Source organism: Sinohyriopsis cumingii, chromosome 6, assembly GCF_028554795.1.
Source record: "Sinohyriopsis cumingii isolate HCF-2022 chromosome 6, ASM2855479v2, whole genome shotgun sequence".
In the NCBI taxonomy this organism is placed as follows: domain Eukaryota; kingdom Metazoa; phylum Mollusca; class Bivalvia; order Unionida; family Unionidae; genus Sinohyriopsis; species Sinohyriopsis cumingii.
This window is the reverse complement of record NC_142966.1, coordinates 143,707,903-143,733,151: the sequence shown is the minus strand read 5'-3', so window position 1 is coordinate 143,733,151 and position 25,249 is coordinate 143,707,903. Positions and strand designations below refer to the sequence as shown.

Below are 25,249 nucleotides of genomic sequence, written 5' to 3'. Positions count from 1 at the left end.
CAGCCATATTTCTCGAAAAGAGATAGTCTTTGAATTGCCTACCCCTTTTTTTATTTTATTTTTTTTAAAAAAAAATAGAGACCCTCCCTGTTTCAATTTTACATAGACCCTATACAGTCCCAAGGGTTTATGTCCATGTTAAATTTACATAGACCCTATATTGTCCCAGGGTTTTTGGCCATGTTAATTCCCATAGACCCTATATGTTCCCATGATTTTTCTCCATGTTAAATTTACATAGACCCTATATTGTCCCAGGGTTTTTGGCCATGTTAATTCCCATAGACCCTATATGTTCCCACGATTTTTCTCCATGTTAAATTTACATAGACCCTATATGTTCCCAAGGGGGTCTGTAATGATAAATCCCATAGACCCTATAAGATCCCCATTAACTACTATAACGATTTAAAGAACTATCGCCCAGTTTCTAATCTCCCATTCATATAAAAAATCTAAGAAAAGGTTGTTCTATCCCAGCTTATATCTCATCTGAATTCAAACAGTCTTTTTAGCAGTGTACATTCTGTATATCGCCCTTGCTACAGTACTGAAACTACCCTTCTAAAAGTAGTTAATGACATTCTCTCTGCTTTGGATAGCGGAAAGATTACAGTCCTCACCCTCCTTGATTTGTCTGCAGCATTTGACACAATAGACCATGATTTATTACTTCACCATCTCCAGCATGTATTTGGCATTCATGATACTGCCTTACTGTGGTTCAAGTCCTACTTAGCCAACAGGACACAAATTGTGTCTGCAAATGGAATACACTCCAGCCCAGTTGATCAATGTTGTGGTGTTCCACAGGGGTCGGTTATTGGACCTGTTCTCTTCATTCTATACACTCAGCCACTCTCAAGTGTCATAGATCATCATCCAGTGTCTCACCACTTGTATGCTGATGACACCCAAATATACAAATCTAGCCCCTCCCAACTGAAGTTGATGCTACCATCCAAGGTGTAGAGGTGCATTTCTGATGTGAAATCATGGCTGACATGTAACAAGCTGCAGATGAATGATGATAAAACTGAGGTCATTCTGATCACAACACAAAGACTTTCTCATTCACATCCTTTACCTCAAACAATAAATATCAGCAACACCAACATTAAATTCACACAATCAGTACGAAACCTAGGTGTTACTCTGGATAGTACTCTCACACCGCACCAACATGTCATGAATATATGCAAGGCTGCGTATCTTGAGCTGAGACGCATCAGCTCCATTTGCAAATATCTTTCAGTTGATGCCACTAAAACACATGTATTCATTAGTACTTTCTAGACTGGACTATTGTAACTCTTACTCAGTTCTGTCTGGTTCATCTCAATATCTACTTCAGAAACTTCAAGAAGTTCAAAACACAGCTGATCAGAGCACACCTCCCCACTGCTTTGTACCCTACACTGGCTATCCATTCGATCCAGAATCAAACACAAAATTTGTGCTATGTTTCACTGACGGACTCTAGTCCAATATACCTATTCGACCTCACCAATGTGTACACACCAGCAAGATACTTACGCTCCTCTTACGACATTCATATACTCATTATTCCTACTATAAAAACAAAGTCATATGGACAGAGTTCTTTTGCATACCAGGGCCCAGCAACATGGAATGAATTGCTCACTGAACTTAGACACAAAGACACAGTGATCACATTCAAGAGTGCTCTCAAAACTCACTTATTCTGACTGCAAGAACAAACTTAAAGACCTAATAATGTTTCCTACCTAAAATGTTCTCAGCCTGTTTTGTATGTTTTCTAATTTCATGGTGTTTGTTTTTGTAATATCATTATATGTTTTTTATGTTATAGGTGTTGTCTAATGTTGTAAAGCGCTTAGAGCTTCTAAAGATTAGGCGCTATACAAAGTCCTCATTATTATTATTATTATTACACAAGAACATTATTAATGCGCACATAACTCCGCCCAGAAAAATTTGAACTTCGTTGCGTGCTCAACATAACTTTCGAAAGAAAATGGCGCGTTTAGTTGAAATTTAAATTTGCAGTCATATTGTGAATGAATGCGCATTGCAACAACTTTTCCATTGATCTAGAATGAATAGATTTTGGTATTTTGTTTCGATTCGACAAAAGTTTGTGATTTTGGACTGGATTCATCTGTGCAAATTGTACATGATATACATCAGATTGAAGTGGCGCGGGAGAAGCTTGTTTACATCTGCAAGTGTGTTTGTTCTGTCATTGACTATTTGAAATCATAATGTGGGAAAAATATGAAGTGTTTCAATTGCAATTATCAAAATACCTTTCTGAATTTAATGTTTATTTCATTTTGAGGACAGTAAGGAAGATGTAATTGCACTTGGAATATAGTCAAAATTACAGTACAATTCCGAAATGTGTAATCAAGCTTGAGAACTCATGACATGGCTTATGTAATTCGGATTTGCAGAACTAAGAAAGTACATTTTGAGGAAATTCTGGATGTAAAACTGTTAAGTATGTATATTTGTTTGCCATTACAGCTAAAGGAAATGGTTGATGCCTTTATAGCTTGCATGTTATTTGTAGGTACCAAGCAATTTTATGAAATCTGGTGTCTATCACAAAATCTGAACCAGTGTATCAAAAAGTTAACGTGGAATGTAGCAAAACAGTTGTTATGTTGCAGTCCACGAAAGATCTGCTTTGTTCATTCAGAAACAAAATTAATCAACCAAAACGTATTGCGCCTACTATGCGAATGTACATGATTTGTTTACAAAGTAGTTCCTAATACACTATGGGGCACACATGTCCTGCGCATGGTAGCAATATGAAGGTGTGCAATACCATGAAATATTTAATGATTCTGATAATGTAAAGTTAACGGAGAAAAAGATGAGCATAAAATAATACCTGCTTGTAGGCATAATTGGTTGTTAGAGAAATTGTCTATTTTCAAGACTTGTAATGTTTGTATTTTTTTTTAAGGATGGTCAGTCTCAGATATTTGTATGGAATACTATACTGACTGACTCCTGAAAACAAAGTGGCTCTTAACTAATTTAAATGTTGCTGAAGCTGCATTTTAGTGGAATATTTTATTGTCCATTGATTTCCGATCACCTTTCAATGTTAAAATATATGAACTTTTGCATGTGTAATCAGACCCTAGTACATGTACATGTAATAAACAAACAATTCACATGCACCTTTAGCATTTTGTTCATGAAATGATATCAAATTTTATTGAAAGAAAAGTAGTTTCTTTTTATTTTGAAAGTTGTAATGGTATTACAGTACAGGTCCAATAACATTTTTATTTAAAAAAAATAGACAGTAGGATTTAGCATTTTGCGTGTTTCTCCACATACAAAGAAATGTAAGTAACAAAAAAGATTAAGTTTCAGTCCCAAAAGGTTTATGCATGATTATGATAACATCATCTGATCTCATAGATGTTTCCCTTGGTGGATAGAAACATGTTGATGTTGTTCCCTACTCCCACCTGCTTTAAAGTTGTGTCCTGACTTCTCATTGATTCTCCATACAGACCTCCAAAGAATCAAACTCCGTTTGTGCCTTCTGGTTGATACTTGGTTCCACAGAATAAGTCATATGTTATAGTGATAAAAATGTGTAACCAGTCAGGTTAAAACCATGTACCGCATAACTCCTCATGGATCCTTTGCCGGTGATGTTATCTGAACTAGATAGATGCAACCAGCCTGACCCTATGACATAGGCTTCCACTGGTTCTGGTATTGAAATGTTTTTATCCCAGTGCTATTTTAAAACGTTATTGGGTATTATTATGGTACCAACCAAACTATCTGTCTTTCTGTTGACATTGAGTGGAGACTAGTTTTGTTGCCATGGTGGTAGCAATCAGTAAGATGGGTATCATTGTTGGCTTTGAAGGGGATTAGAATTCAGAGGTACACAAATTTAAGTCTGAAACAGTTTTGTTTTATTTTCGTCATAGGAGGTAGATGCATCATGTATGTGGCAGATTTTGCATTTCAGTCTTTGGGTTGCTGTCAGAATTGGATGAGTTGGGAATGTGTGTGTGTGTGTGTGAGATATGCAGTAAACAGTGTCAAATTTGTTCAAATTCTTGTTGAGGGACTAAATATTAAATTTGTTGATTTAACACCAATGATATGTATGTGTGTGTGTTTGTGTATGTACATATGTATGTGTGTGTGTGCTTTTGTATGTGTGTGTTTATGTATGTATGTGTGTGTGTGTATGTATGTATGTATGTATGTATCTAGTACATGTTTTAAAGAAAAACTACTGTATATACACGTTTAAAGGTTAGTTCAGACTAAAAAAAACAGATCCTGATCAGTAGTAGCCTGCTGATCAGGGTCTATGTTGTTTGTTCTGCTGGTTACTCCTAACTACACAGACCCAGATCTGCCTGTGAACTATGTGACAACACTTCTAGGTATGTGCAGTTTGCAGTTGGATTTGCATTGTACACATGTTTATACAGTATTTTACAAATCTGCTTTTCAGATTTACAGTTGGATTTGCCTGGTACACATGTATATACAGTATTTTACAAATCTGCTTTTCAGATTTACAGTTGCTAAAAATGGACAATTTATCATGCACTGCATTTACATTGGTTAACAAGAATGTGAGCTGTTGAATGATTTTATTTCAAAGCATTAATCCTACTGCTAAATAATGGTCAAGAATCTTCAATAACAGGGGGTCTACTTGGTTGGTCTGCTATGGTGGGGGGTGGAAAAAATAGAGCTATCATATTATCTGATCAGGGAGCTGATAAGTTGAGATTAGCTGATATTTAACAGATTTGGGCCAGGTTTGTATTGTGGCAGTTAGGTGGTAGAAGAACTAGCATACATGTTTTCTAATAAAGAAGCTGCTAGTATGTATGTATGTATAGATGCATGCATGTATATGATTTACTAGCACATCTGAAGAATCCATGCTATTTAGTGCTGTGTAATTTTAAGTATTCAAAAAAGTTTTAAGAAACAATGAGACAATGGATATAATTCATAAAATACAAAGTTATGTATTCTTATATAAACAGCAATAAAGTCTACTTTTACAATAAGTAGTGAAAATACTGTTCATTCAAATAACAAACATATATAATTGTACTTGCTTATAACTCTAGTCGGACTGCAGTCAACAAAGATCAAGTTCTGTAGCATAGTGCACCTGCCGATCTGCGTCTATGTTGTTTGTTCTACTGATTAATCCTATCACACTACACAGACTTAATCTGCAGGTGCTTTTTATGTTGATGGATCTGGGTCTGTGCAGTTGAGCTTGACTTACAGGCGAGTATGTACGGTAATCAGTCAATTGATATGCAAGAAGATATCTGTTGTAAGCTTATCAGGCCAAAGGGCCGTAGTCTTGTGGTCCTGCATTTACTGGCCATTTTGTCAAGTGTAGGTGCATCTTTGAAGACCATATTTATCCCTGTAGAATACCAACCAATTGTGTACACCACTCTCTTGATAACTCGCGCCCTGATCACTCGTAAACCCGCTTATAATGTGGGGTCAGGCATGGATCCCATCTTTTAAACCAGGAAATACCCAAAAAATTGATCCCTATTTGTTGAACTTTAAGAAAATCACAATCAAAATTGGTAATTGAAACTTTGATGTATTGTTCGTTTTATCATCGAAAATGGTAGATAGGACCTGGACATTTTAATAACACTTTGAAATATCAAAATTTAAAAATAGGTCATACAATTTTTTTACATTTTATTTTCAAACGACATTCCTAGTACACCGCAATTAACGATATGTATGGAAATTTCAATCAATGAAAATGTCACTCACACCGAGTGGAGGCAGTACTTTAATAAATAAGTACAAATTAAATAAAAAAAATTATCAATTGAAATTTGTGTTCTAGTTCTATCTTTTAGTTCCTTTTAAGTGTAATCATCAAAAATGCAATGTGTCCTCTTTGAATTAAACGTAAAATGCATCAATCTACCATAACAGCTATGTCCGCGAGCGTTTCGCTGAGAAACTAATTAGGTGCATACCGTGTTTTGATAACTGACTACCAGAAGTATTGGTTGTATTGTTGCATTGAATTAAAAGCTGGCCTCCTTTGTATTATCACGCTAATTATATCTTTTGAATCAAATAAAGGAGGTAGAATAAAAGAAAAGTTAAAAGGCATGAAAATCATACAAACTTAAAATCTAGCGGCTCCTGTCGTATGTTGGGTGAACTCACTTCATTTATTCAATCGAACACTTATAAATGTGATTGTGTATGTAACATAAACTACCTTAAATTAACTGACTCTTTCACAACTGTGATCAAAGATAATAGGGCAGCCAAGTGAAATGAATACTTCGTAAAATAAAGAGTTTGATTTCACAAATATGGACCATTGATGGCAAGCGAGTTTCAGAGAATTCTTGAACTGACACTTGGAGATATCCTCAAGGATGATAAGAAGTTTCATTTTTAATAACAATTAATTTAATTCATGACATCAATACTGTACTTACTAAGCAATACAAAAATTGAGTTTCAACGTAGACGATTGTCTCACGAAATAAATGTCACCTGTTTTTAACAAGAAAGGAATCTTGTTTGGTGGTGTATCAACAGTTAGCCTAGTTCCCTGCTGTGGGGACTCCCGATTTTGCAGGTTAATGTTAAACACCATTACAGGAACCAGACACATCAAGAAAACAAAAAGCAGTGATGTAATAGACATATTTTTTTACATGTACATGTGATGGTTGTTGAAATCAGTTGGAACAATCTTTCGTATGTTGGACAGTTTGAAAATAAATGTTATTTAAACAGAATAATGAACAACTTATTAGAAAAAGAACGTTATTAAAAATTATTATCGACGTGATTGTAAAATTAGGATTCAGTCAGTAAATGGCCCAGTTCCTTAACGTTGCTCACTACAGTTTTCTCGATGTCAGCGTGATTTTTTTTGTTTTGATTTTTGGAGGTCCCTCTGTAACTTGCACCTCGCTTAAAGTGCGGTGTATGTGGACCCCGTTGTGTGTGAGTTATCGAGGGAGAGGTGTATAGCACAGATTGCGATCTATCATCACAAAATGCCACAAGATGCATGCTGATACTACATCTATTTTTTTTAATGCTGATGAAAAATTATTGTGTACATTGCAGATTACGACCTTCTGAAATTTGGAATCTGGATGATTCCAGCTTCACCTATGGGGGGCACTGTAAATTTCCAATCTTCCCTCCATCTCATCTTCATAATTTCAGTTTTTTACTCTTGTAGACCCCACAAGGCTTTGCATGAGGCTTAGCTCTTCAGCTCAGAAGACCACTTAAGGGTCCAGGAGTTTATTTGACCAACCTCTTCCGTATCCCGTGAGACCCCTCAAGATGGAGGGACTGGGATTTCAAGATGATTGCCTCTCACTCCCCCACCCCACCCCACATGAAAGAAGTTGGAGACTACTCATGTTCAGGGCGGTGATGCTCCCTACTGTTTGAGTTGGTATGTATTGCACACTTTGTGCCCATGGCAGCGTTTTGCTACTTCTCATCAGGGAGGTGGTGCACCACACATCTCATGTCCAGGGAAGTATGTTGCTTCCTCCCACATGAGAGGTGGTGCAAGGCCAATATTCCGAGCCTGTTTCGGATTGTGGGTCTGCAAACCAGGCGCAGGTTATGGAAGGTGTTCAAATTGGTACCCCCTCCCTGTAATCCCAACGAAACATTATGGGATGTGGAATCCTTTACCTAAGGGTCCTTGGTCCTCTATGCCCCTGTGTGCTACTGAACCATGCTCACAGTGTAGATTTGATGACAATGCTCACATCCCACAATAACCTCCGCAACAGGGGACATCAGCCCAGAAGGCAAGAGGCATCACATCATTCAGGACAGACAGACACTCTTGTTGCCCTCTTCAACTCATGGCATTATGGCATCTACTTACCTCACCTAATTACAGCCTATGGCGTAGAGTTCTTCTATGACCCCACCACAACTTTGATAAGGCAGTAACAATGTCTGCCACCTGTCACCACTAGACGTGTCAGAAACCATCTGGTGCACAAAGAAGATCCTTTTGGTAAATATCTCTGACATAACCTGAACCAGACCTCTCATACTGACCTCAGTCTCAACCACTATGTTTAACATGCTGGAAGCTGTGACCAAGACCTCCCAACATGTACTTTCTGTCAAAATGGCATTATTTGTGAAATTACTGCACATCTGCCATGCTGTTGTATTGGATTCCTCGAAGGTCTTTCTTTACCGCAATGAAAATCTTCCAAGGGCTGCACCATTAGTAGCCAAGACCATCTATGGGGGATTTGTCCCTGAAGTAGTTTCTTAAGACTTGGAGGATCATCAGCATCAATCCTTCACAACCCCTCTTGGCCCATCACAATCAGCCATGAAATGTGTTAATGTGAATTGCTCTCAGCTATCTGTCGATATTTTGATGACTCTCTGATCCATAGTATTCAGGTTCATTCATCAGGATCTGTTCTCTTGTTTGGTCTGATCTGGTAGATCAAGTTCTGGCATTAATAGCAAAGGTTTCTTGCTCATCTTTACCAATCCCACCATTCTCTTTGCTTCCAGAAGTTCTGCATTAAGTCAGAACATCCACTGCTTTGATTCTCATTGCCCAGCTGTCACCCCAGCAATCATGGTTCAAATGATCAATCAACTAAGGTCTGTACCTTTCTATCATTTGTTATGACTCTGTGGTCTTGAACTAAGAAACAGATAAAACTAATAATTTTAGTAAAATTCAACAAAATGATTTATTTCCTAGAATAAAAAAGTGAACATTTAAAAGGGACTTGCAGTATTTGGAGTTAAGTCCCAAATAGTCCTAAAAGTTCTATCACAAGTCAAAAAGTTTGGAGTGTTCTGAATGAATTCCAGGGTTGTTTCGAATGTAATTTAATCTTGAATGTGTTGATGTACCAATGGTCTTGATGTATCACAATGATATTATCCAGAATATCTTGAAATGAGTCCTCATTAATCCCAAAATAGTGTTTTAGATTGCAGTGAATAAAATTTTTACAAAAATGATTCCTTTCAAATAATATCTGAACACAACATTAAATAGTTTTACAGACTGAAATTAAAGGAGGAATGAACAATCTTGTTGATCTGAACTGTATATACATTCTCATTTAACATAAGTTGCAATAGCATTTTCTGAAGGAAAAAAAAAACTCATCTGAAAGGAAAATTACCCCAAACTGTAAACAGCTTCACTTCATGAAACTTCCAAGGCCATAATCAAGGCTAGCTCTTGAACTCAAACCCAAATAAACATCTTTTCATAACTTGCAAACAAGACAAAAATTAGGTACACACTAAAACTATATCCTCAATCATTAACAAAGGTTAAACACACAATACAAACTAAACATAAATAACAGTTATGTTGCTAATTTTTCTTGTTCCTTTTTAAGAAAAACATTCAGTATCCTCTATTAAGAGTTATGGAGGTGATATTTCCAACACACTTAAATTCTGCGAGCATGGTAATTGGTTGAGATTCATACTTTCATGATACTTATTAAGTATTATGAGCTGTCTTCCACTCTGTTATGCCCAGATTGAATCTTTCATTTGTTTTAATGGTCTTTACCCAAAACACCCTATGTACTATTGAGCGAGGGACTCGCGCTCAAGACAGTTTTTAGCCATTCTAGCGTATACAAGAAGACAGTGAGATACTTGCAATGTCTGTTCACACTGGTTGTCTCCAGTTGAATGGATATTATGATTCTGTCTGTCTGTCTGTCTCTCTTTGTCAAATGGGATTTTTTAGCTAAAAATTAATTACCTTTATTAGTTTCACTACCTATAGAGATTCCCAGTCTCAGTCAAATATGTTCTGGAGATAAGCAGGATAGACTCGTATGCCCGGTGGGGACCCTCTGTTTCTATCATCACTAATTAACCCCTGGAGACTCTTTTCATTTTTGCCAGAAATGGGGGTAGGAAATGCATTTTGTGGGGTTTACTGCAGAATACACTGAAATGCATCTGCTTCCAATAAATTTTCATTTAGCCATATGCCTAGGTATATAAAAGACATAGAGCTAAATCTGTCTACTGTTCTGTAATACGACACACTTTTTGGTGTATCTTAAATGATGTTGACAGTACATAGCTCATAAGTAGGGTATAACCTCATGATGTGTAAAAATGGCACACAGGGTTAATGAGTTAAGGCCTCCATAAGAAAAGGGAAGGGTATGAAACATTTGTTCTTAATGGCTGCATAGACATTTCAGCTGTCGTTATCTCACAGTGGATTGTAATCATAATCAAAAGAGGATATCATATGCTTACTGATCAAGATCTCCTCTTTATGAAACTAAGAACCTATGAAGTTTGAACCATTGCTGACTCAAGGATTGACCTTAATCACTCCTTATTGGAGGACATCATAAAGAAGCATTTTGGTGTTACCATACTACCTTCTTAGATTTCCACTTGTTAGCACAACAGATAGCATGCATTTTTTCTCTGGGACCTATACAACGTGGTAAAGAGATGCCAATATTATTGGCCTCTCCCTTAAGAGTGAGTATATTCCAATTTCTTATTAGCTATAGCCTACATACCTACCTGACAAATTAAGCCTGCTCGCCTGCTCGATAGCAGTGGTTAAGTTATTGCTTCTGTAAAATCTTGTTTTTCGGGAGTAAACTAATTTTAATTATGCAATACTTGTTACTATTGCTGAATGCCCTCCTCCCACCCATCATTGTCTATGAAAAAGATGACCATTCTATGCATGTGCCATGCCAGGTGCACAAGTGGATTGCATCATACTGACAATCATCCATTATGTGGGAGGATATAGTTGCATCAATCCGACTGTGGCCTTTTGGTAAGAAAAAGTAAATCTGTGCAGCAGCGACAGGTACTATATATACTCACTTACAAGATGAGGCAAACTGCACAGACCCAGACCTGCTTGTGCATTATGCAGTTTGTTAGGAGTAATCAATAGAACAAACATAGACCCTAATCTACAGGCACATTATGCTATGGCAGATCAGGATTGTTGTTGTTTGCAATTTGACTAGATTTATAATCGAGTATATACAGTAAGTTTTGCCTAGTCAAAATTTTGGTTTTACCCTCCACCAAAGAAACTAAATTTTATAGACCCTTGATATACCACTATATAACTGATCAACTTTTACTGTTTCTCAACAGTTCTTGTGTTTATGGGAATATGTTAATGGAACTGGATAGTTGTCAGTTTACATAGTTCATGTGGTAGAGCACTCTGCTGGTTTTAGGGACATTTTTAGCTTATGCTTTAGTCCAATTCGATATAGTTTCCTCTGTTACTCTGCAAAAATGGGATTTTTGGAACTGCTGGACCGAAATTCCCATCCAATGGTTGAGTAAACATTAGGGTTTCCCATCCAACTAAGCATACTTATATTAAATGCACAGTGACTATTTAAGTAAAAAACTTGATTGTATTTTATCAGCTAGAGAGAGAAAATAAGGCAGGAAAATTCTGTTGCATTACTCATATACTGTATGTAATCAAGACTGCTTATATCAATGAAAATGTCTCTTAAACAATAAGAAGGACATTTACTGACATGGCCTGCAGAGTAGTAACTGCCATAAACATGTCAATCAACACTCAACAACTTTTTCAACTCACAAAGTGACCTACTTTAAATTTATATATCACTTTAGAGTAAATATTTTCTAAGCATAATATTGGAAAGCCGAGTTACTGAGATATCTGCATCAGTGAGAAGACCACAATTTTGATCTTTTATCGATTCCTTTGGATTTATTTGTACAAATGCATAAAGTAAAAATGAGCCATAAAGGGAATGATAACATTCTGATTAATGTTTGAAGAATTGCTTCCATATTGGGTGCAACATTAGGCATGCTGGTCAGTATAATTTTTAGGAGTTTTGGGAAAAGTTAAACATTTTTCCTCCTGTTCCACGAGATGTGGTCATTTGAATTTGTGCAAATTATGTAGAAGTATGAAGAAGCCATATCTGATCTGTTGTAGCCGAGAAGGAACCATATATTTCTTCCTAAAACAAAGGTGACAAAATTTAATATGATACCGGTCTAATACACATGCATGCACACAAGTGTGTGCATGCACGTACACACACAATCATGTAGATTCACATTTTTGTCAATTATACTTAATTTCCATCTTTTGGTTGATAAATTATTATTCATCTTAGTGAACCGCTGACCAGTCACATTGCAAAGTATCTTTAAATCATTACACATACTGCTTCTTTATCGAAGTCCTCACTGGTTAGATTTGAACACCTAAATTGGTGGGGTTTTTTTTCTCATTTTACTTCAGGCTGAGATTCCACTCAAAATCATACAGTTTGCTAAGAGAAGATATTTGATTTAATTCATCTCAATCGCTTGACCAGATTTCTGTTATATTTGACTGTTATACCCACCATAATTCCACACATGAATGTGTTGAGACCTGTTTGTGTCTGTTACATCTGGTGTATTATTGTCTCATGTAGGCATCTTTGGTTAGCATATGTTTTTAAAAAAAAAATCCTTGAATTGGATTTCAGGTCTTGAAAAATCCCAGAAAGTTGGAAAAAGTGGTAAAAGCTCTTGAAAAGTCCTTAAATTTGCATTGACATCCCTTTAAAAGCCCATGAATTTTGTTACAGATTTGCTTATTATTTTATTTTACCCATTAAAAATTCTTCGGCTGGAAAAAGGGAGACTTAACTTTCATTCTGATCCTACATTTAACCACTCATTGTTTATTCTTAAACCTTTGGCATTATCCCATGTCTAATGGCTAGACTGTGAGATGTTTTTACTTCTTTGACCGCCTCGGTGGCCTAGTGATTAGAGCGTCTGCCTCGGATGCGGGATGTTGTGGGTTCCATTCCCTGACCAAGTCATACCAGAGAGTTACAAAAATTGTGCTAACAGCTGCCTCGCTTGGCGCTCAGCATTAAGAGGTTAGTGTTAGGACTGGTCAGCCTGGTGTCAGGATAATGTGACTGGGTGGGTCATCATGCTACATGTCTGCGGCATGATGCCCCAGTGCTAGAAATCACTATAAAGTGTCACACTGCAGACATCGTAGCAATATGAGTTAAAAATTTTTAAAGCTACGTTAAAAATCCGAATCACACACACACATACACATATACTTAGTTTTCCCAAAGCATAGTTTAGGTGTCTCTGTAATCCAGGCAGTGCAGATGTTGGGTGAAGCATGGTGAATGTCAGCTTTGTTGTCTGCTTTAGTGATCGGGTCATGCATGTTCAGTTGAAAATGGATGATGGATTAGATACTTCAAAGAGACAAGTCCATAGCAATGTATGCCTTGGGTAAGAAACTAATAGATTTGTGGAAAAATGATGGAATATGCCATTTCCTTCACTATTAGAAGTGAAAAATTCCCAGTTGTTAGCAAGTACTTTGGAATCCCCTCAATAATCATTGATAACCCTTTTAAAGATGGATTATAAAACAGACATTTACTTCAGTCAGCTATGACCACACCCCTTTTCCTTTCCTGATATAGCTGGTGGGTAATAAACCATATTATGGCCAAAGCTCCCTCTCAAGCAATTACAGTTAATGCCCACAACCTAAGTTGGAAGGCAAAAGTCACAGGGCAACAAACATTTGATGAACAGTCAAACTGTCTTAAGAAACGACCTTAAGATAAAGCCCAGGATTTCAAAGAAAAGTGAATACCATATGTGCTCGCTTATATGACAAATCCAACTACAAACTGCGTAGACCCATATCTGTCATTACATAATGCTCTGGCAGATCTGGGTCTGTGCAATTTGTTAGGAGTAATCAGTAGAACAGGCAACATAGACCCTGATCTGCAGGCACATTATGCTATGGCAGATCAGGATCTTTGTTGTTTGCATTTTGACTTGACTTATAAGTGAGTATCTATGATAATATGGTAAAATCAAGGAAGTCAGATGTGTAGATTAAACTTATATTTGGCATATAAAATACAATGATATAATAAAGTACACATGCAAATGAAAGTTAGTAATGTGTAACTATGGGTGACACTGCCATTATTATATATATTTGTGTTGATGTTTATATTTCAGGACACAAAAGTTTTACATTTTAATTTATATTTTGGAAGATGGACTAAACACATATGCAATAAGAAAAGTTTAGAATTTGACTATAAAAGTGGGCAAGTAATTTTAAGCAAGTCCTTGAAAAATCTTCAGTAAGGACATGACATATTTGTATGACCCAAGGGTTTTGCTTTTACTACAGTAATATCAATGGCAGCAGTGGTGTACACAATTGTTTCCAACATAAATTATGCATAGAATTTCATGCAGGTTGTATAATAGTGTTGCTTGGAATCCTTATTTACTTTGATCATGATGGATGTAGCTGAATGCTTCACCTCAAAATGAACAGATAAGTGAGATAAGACCCACTAAGGCCTCTTGTAGTTACTCTGCAGCTTGGTCTGAATGCTAAAAGACATTTCTAGCCCGTGTTATTAATAGAATGAACCTTACTGTGTCGGGTAAGGCTTGCCTGATACTGCAGGGTTTGTGAAGTCTACAAGTAATCAGCTGTTGCTCACCTGTATTTGGTACATAAGTAAAGGTAGGTATTGAAATGTCTACTGAAGGTGTGGCTTGGCAAAACTTGGCAATCTTATGTAGGTGATAAGTGTTTTATGAACATATCATTACAGGTATATACATAGGTATTATAGTGTCTGTTCACACTTAACATATCAGTGGACAGTACAGATTGGAAAATGCAGGTATAATCATTGTTAAAGTTTTCACTGATAGATTTAAATGAGATGTGACCTTCTTTTACAGATCTTTTACATTTCATTCATTTTAGGGAACACATGTTTAGAACCAATAAGATTTATATTTGCATCTTTTTTGACGAAGTCCTGTGTTCCTGTGGTTAGTGTCGGACGATTGTTGGATAAATTATTTTTGTCTTGCAACTTTTCCTTGATTGTCTATTAATTATAAACTCTTACTTACCTGATTGTCATGGAAACATATTGATTCAGACTAAAGTTTTGGTGGAAAAAATAAGAAAACTGGAAATTTGGTCAAAATTAATCAGATTTTTCCTTATTTTTTAGCTCGCCTGGCCTTGTGGTATGGCCCAGCATCCATTACGAGTTGTCCATTGTGTTTGATATATCTGTCAGTAATTGCTTTTGCTGACTTCTCAAAAGCCATTGGACCAATCTCAGTCAGATTAGACAGAAAGCATGTAGGCTATTTTTTAAAGGCTGTGTTACAAATATGGTTGCCATTACTAAAAATTAAAAAGACTTCTCAAAAACTAATGAACAGAAGTAGACCAGATATGACAGAAAGCGTCCAGGAAGGAGGACTGTGAGACCTTTTTTTTTGATACAAACAGTAACAGCTCAGGGCCAGCCTTTAACAGCCTAGGCAGACTATCACTTTGGTCCTACCTCCATAGAGAGAAAAAATTAATTTCCATCCAATTTTTGGCATTCTTTAAATCTTGGTGCCCCTGGTGACTGCTTAGTTTGCCTATATGGTCAGGCTGGTCCTGGATACAAAGAAATCCAGTCTTTCATCCAATTTGAGTGCCATTTCTAAAAATAGAAAAATCTTGAAACAATTCCTTCTCAAGATCTGGTCAACAAATGTTGACCAAATTTGACAGGAAGAATTGTGGAACAAAGGCCTTTCATTTTTTTATTTTATAAGTGTTGCAAATCTATGTTCAGATATGGTGGGTCTTACTAAAAATAGACCAGTAAAGGACTTCCAAAATATTCCCTCAGAACAAGATTTAAATAAATTTGACAGAACCAATGGCACGAGGCCTTCATGTTTATATAAATGATTCCAGTCTACTAATAAATATGGTCATCATTACAAAATTTCAAATTTTTTTAAAAACATTCCTCTTGAAAATCTTGAAAAAGAACTTGACCAAATTTGACAACAATGCACTCAGTGGCCGAGTGGTCTAATGCGCTCTCCGTTATGGATCACTGCCATCTCACCTCTGTCTGCGTGGGTTCGAGTCTCAGATTTGGCTAATGTGGGTATGTGAGAAAGCTTGCCAGTATCTTCTCGTGGGTCAGTGGTTCTTTCCGGGGTTTTCCTGGGTTCTTCCTCCACCATTAATACTGGCCGCCATGTATAGCCTATCATGTGGTGAAAAATGTCATTAAACCCTACAACAACAACAACAATACACTCAGTCATGAGGTTCCTTCAGGATTTTGCAAATCAAGCTTTTTGAATTCTCAAATAAGGCTGCTTTTATTGAAAATGGTAAAACCGTCTAATGACCTGATCACAGAAATCATTCAGCATAATTTGACCAAATTGAAAAAGAGCCCATTAGTTTCATTGCCTTTTAAATTTGTACAAGTGATAATTATTTGTAATGAAAATATGGTTGTCAGTACTAAACAAATGATACTGATATGCCAACAAATTATGGATGAAGGTAAAAAAAAAATAGAGAAACTTTAAAACATTTCTTTTTATGACATGCTTTCAATAGAATTGGAAGAAACTTCTAAAGTCAATATTCAACTGACTTAGGTTTCTTGGTTAATGGCTTGTACATATTGGTATTAAGCATATAGCTTGTACATATTGGTATTAAGCATATAGCAGATGGATGAGCAATCTTTGGCCCACTTGGGTCCCATGTTTGTATATATTTTGGTAAAATCTATCAGAAAACTGTTCTAGTGGCATCAAATGTGGTCCAATTATTTTTGAGTTACGGAAGAGCATATGTGTGATAATTATATATAAGAGATTGGCTGAAAATAATTGGAGAAAAAATATAAATTGTTCTGAAGAAACTTGCATATGGGTAAATTGTTTGCAATAGTAGACTCAAAATCAGTATGTGCAGCACATAATTTTCATGATTTTAAAAGTTTTGTCTTAGAGTGAGTGTTCATAGGATGTAGGTATGATATGCCGGTCTTGCCACAGAAGTATGGTAATTTTGTCATACATTAACATTATACTCTATGGGAATTGATTAAATTCTGTGCCTTAAAGTAACATGTACATCCTGCAGAAAGGGCCAGGATAAAATGTACCAATCTCTTTCTCACCCTTTTTGTCAGCAAGTTAGGGTGAATTCTTAACTTTATGTAGAAGTTGTCTATTGAGTAAGCTTTTTAAATTTTGTCCCCCTGCTGGTCACATTTAAAAATTGACTTTGTATTTTAAGGATCTTCTTTACCTTTGGTTTGCTTTTATTCTTGTTTTGTGCCTTTTTGTGATACTTGAACTTAGTATTATGCTCATTTGCCATTGAAACCTATACGTACGTACATACATACATACATACATACATACATACATACATACATACATACATACATAGCCCCGAGTGGTCTAAAGAGCTCTCTGTTACGGATCACTGCCATCTCACCTCTGTCTGCGTGGGTTCGAGTCTAGGATTCAGCTAATGTGGGTATGTGAGAAAGCTTGCCAGTAGCTTCTCGTGAGTCAGTGGTTCTTCCTGTGGTTTTCCTGGGTTCTTCCTCCACCATTAATACTGGCCGGCATGCATAGCCTATCTTGTGCTGAAAAATGGCGTTAAACCCCACAATAGCAACAACAACATACATACATACATACATACATACAAAACTACCCACCCACCCACCTATACCTGTACCTGTATATTGGTGTTTTCCTTTAGTAAGGAATGTACAGAAATTCCCAAGAAATTTTGTTATGACTTTAATGATAGTAACAGATTGTTTTCATTATTCATGACAAAATAGTTCAAAAGATTCCATGTTTTTACGAAACGATTGTATTTTTCACAAATGATGGTGAATATTACATGTGTCAGATTTGTATATATGCCAAAGCGGTGGTGAAATGGAATGTTGTGAAACATATTTGGGCCAAATTCAACTTTCAGAAATTTTTGGGATTATTAAAAATAAAAAGACACCCCACCACCACCAAACACATACAATATTTTAATTATTTTATCTAGAGTATGTGAATTTGTTAAGTTTATGTTTACCTTTTAGAGACTGCACATGTTTTCTGTCCAAATTTTATGTTATTTCTTAATTCCACTCAATATTTTCTTGAGAGTTGAGGAAATGTATTTTATGTTTACTGGACCTCTCTGATAAATATCTTGCCTGGGTGTTGGCATCTCATTAAGATTTTCTATGCTTATTATATCAATAGTGTAGCTAGAGAATTGTAGGCTTGTAAGAGAATTAGGCTTGTAAGAGAATTGTAGGCTTGTAGTTTGTATCAACACTTCCTGTTTGCATTAAAAGCTTCTCTAATGGCAGCATGATGTTTTCACAATACAGTGGTTCCTTGACTTACGAGTGTCCCAACTAACGAGTTTTTCGAGATATGAGCTGTCTCTCGGCCGATTTTTTGCTTTGAGTTGAGAGCAAAAATTTGGGTTACGAGCCAGCTTCAGATACCCCACCGCTAGTTGGCGCAGCGAACGCCACAGTGAACATGGCAACACCCACCCAGCATTTCGTGTCTCACTCATTCACTTTAAGCAGTTAGCTCGCAGTGGAAGCATCAGTGTTGTGCTTGCAGTTATTTTGCAAAACTTCGTTTTTCCAACCATGGATCCAAAGAAAGTGAGTGCGAAGGACAGTGCTGAGAAGAAGAAGTGGATGATGTGCATTGAATTAAAGAAAGAAATTATCGAAAAATATGACCAAGGTGTGCGTGTAGTCGACTTGGCGAAGCAGTACGAGCGAGCACTTCTACGATCTGCACCATACTGAAGCAAAAGGAGTCGATAAAGGCTATAACGCCAGCCAAGGGTGTTAAAATAATTTCTAAACAGCGGACATCTATCCATGAAAATATGGAGAAGCTGCTGATGGTGTGGCTGACGGAGAAACAGCTTGTAGGAGATACCGTGACGGAGGCTATAATCTGCGAGAAGGCACGAGCTATTTATGCTGATTTGCTGCAGCAGACCCCAGGCACTTCGACAGACGAGGCATCAGGCAAGCCGTTTAAAGCTAGTTGGGGCTGGTTTGAGAATTTTAAAAAGAGGACCGGTATTCACTCCGTTGTCAGGCATGGTGAGGCAGCGAGCGTGGATATGAAGGCAGCTGAGGATTACCTCAAAACTTTTGCTGGAATTATAGCAGTAGAAGGATACATCCCCCAGCAAGTCTTCAACTGTGACGAGACAGGACTCTTCTGGAAGAAGATGCCAAGGAGGACTTATATAACGGCAGAGGAGAAGAGGATGCCAGGCCACAAACCCATGAAGGATAGGCTAACCCTCGCACTGTGTGCCAATGCGAGCGGCGACTGCAAGATTAAGCCGCTGCTTGTTTATCATTCGGAAAACCCCAGAGACTTTAAGTCACATAAGGTCCTGAAAGAAAAACTGCAGGTTATGTGGAGGGCAAACCCGAGGGCGTAGGTCACCAGGCAGTTCTTTGTGGAGTGGGTGAATTTGGTCTTTAGTCCTGACATTAAGAAATATCTCCAGGAAAATAACCTACCCCTGCAAGCCCTTCTCATCCTGGACAATGTACCTGCTCACCCACCAAACCTCGAAGATGACATCCTCGAAGAGTTCAAGTTTATAAAGGTTCTCTACCTTCCACCCAACACCACCCCTATCCTGCAGCCCATGGACCAGCAGGTGATTTCTAATTTCAAGAAGCTCTTCACCAAACACCTGTTCTGCCGCTGTTTTGAGGTGATGGAGAGCACAAACCTCACCCTTCGAGAGTTTTGGAAGGACCACTATAACATCGTGATATGCCTCAGAATTATCAATATGGCCTGGCAGGGTGTTACAAAGAGGACCTTGACCTCTGCGTGGAAGAAGCTGTGGCCTGAGGTTGTGTCTGAAACGGACTTTGAAAGACTCGAACCCGAAGCGGCAGTGGTGGAGGAGATTGTATCCCTCAGCAAGTCCATGGGCCTGGACATGGATGAAGGTGACATCAACGAGCTCATCGAGGAGCACTCCGACGGACTGACAACGGAGGAGCTAAAGGAGCTACAGATGCAGCAGCTCACGGAGGTTTTGCAGGAAATAGGTGACGTGGAGGAGGTTATCTCTACAAGTGAGATAAAGGAAATGTTGGGAATGTGGGAGAAACTTTCAGACTTTATTCAAAAGAAACACCCAGAAACAGTTGCAACTGGGCGTGCAACGGCGCTGTTTAATGACACTTGCCTAACTCATTTCAGAAACATTATGAAACAGAAGATGAAACAGACCTCATTGGACAGGTTTTTATCGAAAACCCCTGCAGATGAAAGTGAGAAAAGCGTGGCAAAAAGGGCAAATATCAGCGAATAAGATTCAGTTATTCACTTCAGCCTTTCTCCTCCACCTCCGTCAGTATCTTCGTCTGATCTCCAAGGTAAATGCTGTACATTATACTTAATAAAACCAGTTTATTGCAGTACATTCTATTGCATTGTGTTTTTATACAATATTTATTATTTATAAGTACATTTTTCTTATTTAAAAACATGTAACAAAAAAATTGCGGTGTTTTTGGGGGATCCGGAACGGATTAATGGCATTTCAATTCATTTCAATGGGGAAAATTGATTTGACATACAAGTAATTTAAGTCACGAGCTCCGTCACGGAACGAATTAAACTCGTAAGTCAAGGAACCACTAAATAGACTATAGTGTAAGCTTAATAATCCCACATTAGTTACAGCTTTTAGATTGCAGCTTATAAAACAACAAATTTTTACATAAACTTAGCAATATCATTTACTATAAGGCACTGGCCATTTAATTTTTAGGGGTGGGAGGGGATGTGATTTTCTTCTGAGCTGAAATATTTTCTTTTTTTATCTCGAGGAATTAATATTTTTCCAAATATCATGGATATAATATAGTGTTTTAATTTTGTCTTAAGAGTTAAGATATTTTTCCAGCTTCTAACAGACAGAAAATTAAACAGAAAAGTGTCATACCCCTGCTCAAGAATATTCCCTGATATATATATAATTGCTGTATACCTTCATACATATTGACATATTGTACTTTCAAAAATATTGCAGTACAAACTTGTAGTGGTACCGAGCTTTAATACATCTAATACAGACATAGTGTACCTACCCCCCACATACATAGTGTACCTACCCCCCCACATACATAGTGAACCTACCCCCCACATACATAGTGTACCTACCCCCCCCAACATACATAGTGAACCTACCCCCCCCACACACATACATAGTGTACCTACCCCCCTACACACAAACACACACATATACGTGTATACCTTTGTATATGTAACTACTTGGGGCACTTGAAGCTAGAAGTGCCTTTGTGAAGATATGATATTTTGTATACATGTATGTTTGTGTGCATATATATATATATATATATATATATATATATATATATATATATATATATATATATATATAACCAGTCGTATTTGAGTTTATAATTGTTTTTTTATGCATGTGGTTGTTATAGTGTTTGTTTTATATATTGTTGTCATGCTATCCGTAATTGCTACAAGCCTAGATGGCAGAGATCAAGTAAAGAGTGTTTGTTTGTTGCAAGAAAAGTCTGTTCGTGTTTGTTTGTTTTTACAAATAAGTACTTTAAATGAAAAAAACGGACAGTTTCGAGTTTTTTATTGATGGAAATATTGTTAGATTTTTAATACAAAACCATCTTGAAGCAGTTTATTATGCTTTTAGTGACTTTGTCACTTTAAGATTGGTTTGGTTTGGTGTTGTACAGCACAACAACTCAGGTAGGTTGTTTAGTTATGCAATAGTCAGGGACACACTAAGGTAGCTGGCCAGGACTGAGCCGATGGTAGGATTCTAATCCACACCTAATTAGATATGGGGTTTAGAGTTCTAACCACTGCTCCACCACACTTCTTTCTGATGCAGGACTGTATTAAGTTATAAAACCCCAATTCAGGTTCACCTTTCAGGACAATATTTATAATATTATCTGCACATCTCATTAATAATTTGGGTGTAAAAAGTCAAATTATTAAAATTAATTATTATTTTCAGCTCATTTTGGGTAAGAAAATGTGCAAACTTTGAAAAGGACATTTGTTTTCTGTACAGTGAAATGCCTTGAAATATTATATGGATATTAATCGATGAAAACTCGGATAGTACCAAATTAAAAACAATTGACTTTTTTACAGTTAGATTGCTAGTACTGTACTGTGTTCATGGGTATATTTATCACATGACTGCAATGTTGTTTATGTCAACGTACTTGTCATAATTTTCTTACACGCAACATGTAATAACAAAAGCCCATGACATCATAACATCATAACATTATGCAAAGGAAAGGTGTAATGACTGGCATCCAAATTTATTTCAAAATCTTTTCATTATACTTTTCTGCATTAGTAAAATAAAATCTGTAGGTAGTTTTCATCATGCGATAACTAGAATCTAACATTTCATGTATGTTTCAAATCTAATTTATGAAACTCATAGAATAATTTCAGACTTTTCTCCAACAAGGCTTTCAGAAGATCAAAATTATTCCTACTTATAAATTCCATTTCAAATGAGCACTTGTTGAAGATTCTCTATATCAATACATCATTTACACTGTGCCAACCTGCTTGTATGTCTCAGAGTTAAACAGGCTTTTTTTTTCTTCAAATCAAATTTGAAATCAGATCAAATCTTGATAAGGAGGGACAAGTATTTCAGCAGGGTACTCCACCCATAGTTTGCCTTTTATATATAGCTTAGATGAGAGACATTAAGGAAGTCCATATATATCTTTAGATTAAATCGTAAAGTGTATCTCCTTCAAGATAAATTTGAAGGTACCACATATATTGGCTTACAAGTTGAGTCCAGCTGCAAAGAACATAGACCCTGGTCTGCCGTCAGATCATGCACCAGGAAGGATTTATGTTGCTATTTCTATTGGTTGCTACAAAAATTTTGTAGATCCGAGCTGCAGGCTAATTATGCAGAAGCAGATCAGGGTCAGTGCAGTTTGCAGTTGGACTTGACAAACATGTATTAGCAAGTTTATAAGGTATTGTAAATTAATAGTTTTGTGATCCATAGTCCATTTTTTTTAGTGTATAAAGTCAGACTTTAAAATTTTTGTACTCACTGACATCAGTTTTATCCTAATGTAGATAAAATTTAATAAGGCTATTCATGAGGATGAACGATATTGCTGGGTTACAGTATTTTTGTCATTTCCTGCACATGCTTTATTTAATGTATTATGGGATTTTTTTTATCCAGACTGTCCATTGGTGTGCGTGTGTGTGTGTGTGTGTGTGTGTGTGTGTGTGTTGGAGTCAGGAATCTGTTAAGAGTACATAATCATTGATTAGTTCTTCTAAATGATTAATGATTGATTAATAGTTGGTTTGGTTTGGTGTTTTATGGTGCATAATGGTCAGGTTTGGGTTGGTATTTTATTGTGCTTACCGATCAGGTTTGGGTTGGTGTTTTATGGTGCATAATGGTCAGGTATGGATTGGTGTTTTATGGTGCATAATGGCCAGGTTTGGGTTGGTGTTTTATGGTGCATAATGGTCAGGTTTGGTTTGGTGTTTTATGGTGCATAATGGTCAGGTTTGGGTCGGTGTTTTATGGTGCTTACTGATCAGGTTTGGTTTGGTGTTTTATGGTGCATAATGGTCAGGTTTGGGTTGGTGTTTTATGGTGCTTACTGATCAGGTTTGGTTTGGTGTTTTATCGTGCAGCAACACAAGTAGGTTATTTAGTGCCCATGCAGATGTTTCAGTGATGTGCCCTGTGCAAGGACACACCATTGTAGCTGACCCAGGCTGATTGGATTGTAGGATTCAAACCCACACCCTTTTGGTTGCAAGTCTGGCATGCAAACCACCAAGATACTATGATTTCTGCCTCATCTTACTGAGCCTATACTACAATCCAGAGCTGCATGGGATTATTGATCAATTATTAATTGATTTGTCCACTTATTGCCAAAGCCAGGAATTTTTCTAGAACCCTTCAAGTCAAATTATAAAAGATTTAATTTCCAAAAGATCTAAATAACATTAGAATCATATGTAAGAGTTAGTTTGACAGTGGTTCATTTTTCCGGAACTGCAAGCCCCAGTTTTCTTATGGAAAAAATCCCACCAAAAAAGAAGTAAGGCCACTGTACTATGAAGGATCCCTGTCATGATACTCATGTCTTATTTTTCTTATTCTTGCTTGCAGAGAAATCGGACACAACATCAATATAACAAGTCTGGCAATGTTTTTCTTGAGTCTGTGTTTTTTAAAGCTCGATTTCTCTGACACTGTTATATGTGCAGGCATGAAACATTTTTGCCATTACCTTGTTGATTGCTTCTCACTGTTAGGAAAGTATGTCACAATGGCCTATTCCACATACTTCATTGGTGCTGTTACTTTTTGTGTGGCAAGTACAGTCTTGAAACTTATTGGGTGCATTTAGATTGGATGGATGGATGGATGGATGGATTACATTCATATTTCATGTTTTGAATGCTTCAGGTTTATTTCTCTAATTATTTTATAGAATTAAAATAAACTAAATTGTAATACTCTTACATAATTCCAGAAGAAGAAGTAAAAATAAGTTATTTATAATGAGATCCTTCTTTGGTGACTTGAAGTATTGATTTTAGATTGAGTAGAAAAGTTGCATGAATACTTCTTTGTGCTCCAAGTCCAATAGAACTTACCTCTGTATTGTACAGTCACTGTTGATTATCCTTGATAAACATTTACTTTCATTTTATTTCAAAGGCTTTAGGAGATTGGGGATTGTAGGCCATCACATAATGTATATTTTCTGCATGCACCTTGACGTAAAATAAATTTCTTTCAATTCCACAGTCTTCGTTCATCCTTGTGAACAATTTTTTTTAATGCATTATTTAATATAATATTGAAACCATTCTTAAACTATTTAAACTACATGTATACAAGAGATATAAACTGTATGGACAGCTAAGATAACAACTTGTAAGTTTTTCCTGCCAACTGGTTAGGGTCTTTCCTCAGTCTGTTATGTTTTGTGTGTGTGTGTGCATGTGTGTTAGTTATTACCTTAGTTGACTATATGTTGACTTGATAAGCAGTATTATTATGAGTAGTTTTACACCAATACACTGGTATGTTACTGATAATGATGGAAGGGCTGATAGGATTTTGCTGTATAAAGTAATGCTGACCTCATAAATGAGGCAAATTATGCATGGCGATAAGTGC

The 25,249-nt window shown here is 36.7% G+C and overlaps 1 protein-coding gene across 2 annotated transcripts in view; it reads left to right on the top strand.

Annotated features, from left to right (window-relative positions):
• Positions 1-25,249, top strand: part of LOC149798167 (uncharacterized) — a 135,055-nt gene that overhangs the window by 26,135 nt on the left and 83,671 nt on the right. The gene's annotated exons all lie outside the window — the stretch shown is intronic.